Here is a 6,030-nt window from a genome sequence, read left to right as displayed (position 1 = left end):
AAAGGTTGTTGATCGCATTTAGATGGTCCACCGAGTACAATGAAGATTGCTTGCTTGAAGAGTCCCTCTCCCCATCTTGCCAATCTCTATAGTACGTCACCACATCCTCAATAATGTCCACCACTTCTTCTTTGGTCTTGTTCATGATAGGACCCCCGGCCCCCCCCATCAAGGCATGACTTGCCTTGGGGACTTAAACCTCCATAGAAGATTTGGACCACTTGGTATGTTGGGATTCCGTGGTGAGGGCACTCCCTTTGATACTCTTTGTATCTCTCCCATGCTTCGTAAAGGCTTTCATTTGGCCTTTGCTTGAACCTTTGAATCAAGGCTCTTGCCTCCGCCGTCTTCTTTTGAGGATAGAAGCGGGACAAGAAGGCCTTTGTAACATCATCCCATGTTCTCAAGGAGTTGGGCTTCACTTCTTTATCTAGCCACTCTAAGGATCTTCCTATGAGAGAGAAGGGGAACAACTTGAGGCGTATGAACTCTTGAGAAACTCCGTTGACTTTGATGGTGTTGCAATATTTTTCAAATTCTTTAAGATGGTTCAACGGGCTCTCATTCTTAGCCCCACTATATTGCCTCCTCTCAATTAAGGTGATCATGGCCGACCGAATTTCGAAATCATTTGCCGGTGTTGTAGGCGGAGCTATACCGCTCTCCCATCCCTTGGTCTTCTTCAATCTCTTCTTCACTTGAAGAACTATACCCCAAGGATCGATTAACTATTCTTCTCCTTGAGAGAGTCCTTTCGATCTCCGGGTCAAAAGGCACAATGGATCGATCACGAGCTCTATGCATGCAAAACTTCAAAGAAAATATTAGTAGCACGGCTACAAGTGTAGCCTCAAGAAACAAAATCTTTTTGTATTTTTTTTTCAATTAAAATGAAGTAGACTCAACAACAAAAGCTAAGCACCAATAGCATTCCCCGGCAACGGCGCCATTTTGACAAGAGGAAAATGTAAGTCGTTATCTACCCTTCCCCATAGTCAAACTAAATTTGAAAACACCTAACCAACCTTATATGAATATAGGGCAAGTTAAGGGTCGATCCCTAGGGAATGCAATGATGAAAACTAGAGTCTAAGTCAAGCTACCTCGAAGATGGAGTTGAGATTATGGTTGGCACGATGGTAAACTAAAACAAGTCTAATCAAGTAAATCAAAGGTCTAAACACTAGGGATATGGGTTCCATATGCAAGTTCAATGATAATGCTAATTTAGAGCTCAATCAATTAATTAAAGTATTGCAATGGACAAACAATAGTAGCAATCAAGAGAGTTCAAATACTATCTCCTGTAGGCCAATCTAGGAATCACTATGAAAGGAAAATTAAGAAGAATCACAAGCAAACCCAATCAATTAGAGCAACTTTCAATTCAATTGTTCATGTCATTAAGAGTTGCAATGCAATCTAGATTAATCTTATAGGTTGATCACTCCTTGTCTAATCAATCACATGCAAAACTATGTCAACCAATTTAATTGCAACAAATCAATCAATCAAAGAGCATCAACTAGCAATTTCATTTATCAAACATGCTTCCCACTTTCCCTAGCAACTAATCTACTCACTAATCATGGTAAAATTCAAGAACAAATAACTAGAAATTGCATAAATCTTCATTCTATATCAAAATCTAAGAGAAATCAAAATATTCAACAATATCAAATTCAAATCCAAAGAAAAACAAGCAAAAAGCATAAATCAAATAGCAAGTAAGTAAGAGATGAAAGAAGGAAGAGATTCTCACTAATATTAATGATTGAAAATGAAGAAATCCAAACTTGTTTGATCAAATGTTGAGTTACAAATCCAAAACCAAGAACTTCTCTCTAAGTTCTCTCTAAATTCTCTCTCTAAAACTAAGCTAATGAAATATTATCAAAAAGTTGGTTTCAAAAAGGAATTACAATTCTATTTATAAGTAAAGAAGAAACCGGCAAATCCCGCGGTCTCTCTCGATGAATCCGCGGCCGGGGAGAAATGGGTACAGAACCCTCCGCGGGCTTTCTGGGCAACACCCGCGCCCGCGGCAAGATAAACCTGCGCCCGCGGCCAAAGATGCCGCGCTCGCGGCTAATCCCCTACTCCCAAAACTCAATCAGGGGGTCGCGGTCTCTCTGAGATGGAGCGCCCTCTCCAGATTTCCCGCGCGCGCGGAGAGCCCGCGGGGCAACCGCTGGAAGCTCCTACTAAAATCTTGCAATTTGCTCTTCTTGAGCCCGCGCCCGCGGCTCCACTGACCCGCGCCCGCGGCCTGCTGGAAATACCTTGGAGACCTCTCCGAGGCCTCTCCAAGGCCTCTCTAAGCCCTCTCTAGCCAAATGCTTCTTCCTTACTTGGTCATTAAGGTCCCAACTTGATTCCTTTGCAAAGGTGATTCTCCAAATACCTACACAAGCAAACAAAGAAGGGAAATAAAAGGGAAAAAGAGCCAAATAAAAGGAAAACACGAGAAAAACACGAGAACCATAAAGAAAAGAGGAGAAAGAGAAACTAAAGGAAAAAGGACCAAAAGTAAGAGAAGATAGCATGAAAAAGGAAAAGAAATAACCCTAAAAGACTACCCTATGAGTGCCATAAATGACACTCATCAACACCCATTTGTGTCTCCCCAAAACCAAACCTGGTAATGAGTACCTTTCACGTCAAATCATAATCGAATGAAGTGAAAGTGTGGAGAGTCTAGTGTTGCGGATAGCTTTAATTTCTTTTCTTTTCTCTCTGTTTTTGAATACCTATTTTAAGAAAACAGCCAATACAGTGTGGTTGGTTCATAGAAAGGGTCCAATAATGGTGTAGTTGGATGGGGATTGAAAAGAGATTTCCAATGATATATTATAAGCCCAATTCCGATGAATAATGAGGAAGTTATGGCCAAATTACTAAACTGGGCCCGATTTGAGCCTTATATGCGGCCCAATGATCTAGAGGAGGGCCTAATATGGATTTATCATTCCTAATGCAATTAGGAATGGTTTTAGTCTTCTAGATTCTTTTAGAAGGTTCTTTTCATTCCTAATTCAATTAGCATTGATAAATTGACTTTTGTTTACTTTTTGGAATTTTAATCTAAATAAAAGAGAGTTTTTGAGGAAAATACGATTTTATCCTCCTGTACAGTTAAATTTTATCTGAATTTAGAAAACGCGTAAAAAAATTGATTAGCGCCTAACACAAGACATTAGCGCCTGGCGCCTGGCGCTAGCGTCAGCGTTTGGCGCTAACTTCGTTTTTTCACGTCAAAACTCGGGTTTGTTTTTCTATCTTTTTGGCTGATTTTCTCTATAAATAGCCTCCTAAAAACTCCGTTTTTGATAATCAACAATTATCATCTACAGTCATCAATTCTCAAGAATTCTCTAATTCTCTTCTCTCTCAAAGCTAAAGCTTTCTTTCTCTCTTTTCTAAACCAACCCTTTTGCATAAAAAATTCCGCATTCACAAGATCTAGAAACACTTAACATTGTTTGAAGTTGCCTTTGCCCTAGACGTGAAAGGTTTTAATTTATGAGGGTTTGGTCCCAAATCTTTATTTAAATTATTTAATTTAATTGTTGTATATTATTTTCCTTGAAGTTAATAACACGTGTATTTTGTTATTAGAAAGAGATACGAGGCATCCTAGTAAGTGCTTTAATTGTTTAATTGAAATTATGATATAGAAATCATGCTAAGGTTGTTATTATGATTCCTAGCATCATGTTAGGGTGTTTTGATGTTCCTAGTATCATGTTTAGGGTAATAACTAAAAATGCTAATATCAAGTATGATTAAAAGTATGATGCCTTTTATGTTCTTTCCTAATATTCATGTTAGTATCATGTTAGGGCTATAAATTTGATCTTTAATGTTTAGTGACATGCTAGGGTTTGTTATTAATCTTGTTAGTATCATGCCTAGGACCTTGCTATTATTATTATGCTTTATTATTAACATGATTATTTTTATGATTATAATTGTTATAATAATTGTTTTGATTATTTATTATGTTGCTTGATGCTTATATATTTTGTTATTGCTTGATCACGCCTTTTATACATGTTTAAAGGGAATTGATACTTGTAATCACGCTTAATAAGATAATTAATAATCTTGTTAGGGTTAATATGATTATAATTCAAGTGATCGCCAATAATAGTTTATTTGTGCATTAATATTCAACCAACATAGATAAACAGGTTTAGGGTTAATCCTATTGATTGCATGTTAGTCAAAAAGCGCACATGAATACGATCAGAATAATGTAGAGGATTATTATTAGGGTAGGTTCAATCTCTTTTAGGTTGGATTTGTACCTTCATCCCCGAACTACCAGTCATGGTTCAAGACCTATTGGAGTTGACGATCTTCTGGATCGTTAAGGGGTGTAACATTCACCTCGTGAACGGTTTACAAGTTCCTAAAACTTGTTGGCGACTCTTTTGCTCTATCTTCTTTTTCTTTGGACGCCACCGTACTTTAGTGTATGATCACAGTGGGGTTCAAGCTAGGAGTAAGGCTTGAAATATTCCCTAAAGTTTTTGGCGACTCCACTAGGGAGGTTATCTATTTTAATTCCTAAAATTTATTTTGGCAATGACTTAGGATGAGTGGATGAGACTAAAAATGTTCTAAGTATTTCATGTGCGTAATTTTGATTAACATTATTGTCATATGTATAAAAAAGATCTCATTGGAAAGACCATCCTTAATGAGTTAAAACATAGGATTTTTACACGTAGGAAATTTGAGGATTATCTTTCACAACTAGGATCGAAATAATGCTGCACGAAACTGGAAAATTTTATTGAGCACAGAAAGCTGCTGAGGCATGTAGGAACTAGCGTCAGCGAACAAAGACTAGCGCCAACTTTTTGACGTTAGCGCCAGGCGACAGGAAGCTATCGCCTGGCGCTAACGCCAAAAGGTGGCACTGGACTCTGTTTGCTGGCGCCAAGTTCTTCCAAAACCGAGCCAGAAATATGCGTTCTAATTTTTACCAGTTTTTAGCACTTTTTGCTGGATCCTACTTCCTGATTGAGTTTTTCTCACGTTTTTGAAACCCATATTTGTTCTACATATGGACATAACCTTATGGGAATTCATGCTCCATCTACCTGATTGAACGCTCTGAGCAACAAAGGGTACATCCGAGAATGTTGAATTCACCAAACCATGGAAGCGAGTTTTTCTAAACTCGCGGTGTCCCATCCACTCGCGCCAACCCTTCATGGTTAGGCTTCCGCGCGGTGCATCCAGACAATTAACCATGGACCCTCTATTGACTAACCCATATCCCAAACTTTAGAGAACTAGAGCCATGGTTAGGTTGCAAACTCATTACTTCATGTTGTTCCTACTTGACTAATTGTGCATTATTGGTTGTGCATACTGTATGTGTTTTTTCCTAACCGTTTGTTTGACTTGTGCTAAGATTAAATAAATTGATTTATGACTAAAAGAACTTTGCCTAATTAATTAATTAATTAATTTGAGTAAGTAAAGTTTAATAATTTAATCAGAATTGACTTAGTACGACTTTAAGCATACCCTGTAGAGTAATAATACCGAAAGCAGTTCCAGATCGATGTTCTAGCAATGGCTCCAAGATTTGAACTGCAGCGCCACTCTGTCATCTGGCGCTACACTACAAAGAGAGGCGCCAGACTTATCGTTTTGGCGACAGTTCGTTTTATCGCTCGAGTCATCACCTTATGTCTAATTGAGCAGTTTTCTAATCGATTCAGTAAATTTTACCGGTAATTATACCTTGTCAAGTCATTAATCGAGTCTAAGCACTAAGTACCATGGTCTTACACAAGAGTCAAAGCATGTCACTTACACTCACCATATAAAGCACATACTAATGTACACATTGACCATGTCTAAGGGAGTCTTGTATGCGTGTATTTTCCTTCACTTTTTTAGGGGGTAAGTCGGATATTAATCCTCCAAATAAATCAACTTGTTTAAACCCTATACTTAACTCCCAAAAATATATACCTTTTTTTTTTGCCAAAAATATGCACCTATTTT

At 38.0% G+C, this 6,030-nt stretch overlaps 1 pseudogene; it reads left to right on the top strand.

Moving 5' to 3' along the window:
- The first annotated feature begins 234 nt into the window (after positions 1-234).
- LOC145629785 (small nucleolar RNA R71) lies at positions 235-333 on the top strand (annotated as a pseudogene).
- The last annotated feature ends 5,697 nt before the right edge of the window (positions 334-6,030 follow it).

The sequence above is a fragment of the Chenopodium album genome, chromosome 4 (genome assembly GCF_948465745.1).
Source record: "Chenopodium album chromosome 4, dcCheAlbu1.1, whole genome shotgun sequence".
Taxonomy (NCBI): domain Eukaryota; kingdom Viridiplantae; phylum Streptophyta; class Magnoliopsida; order Caryophyllales; family Amaranthaceae; genus Chenopodium; species Chenopodium album.
The sequence above is the reverse complement of the archived record's forward strand: the minus strand, read 5'-3'. Positions and strand labels throughout refer to the sequence as shown.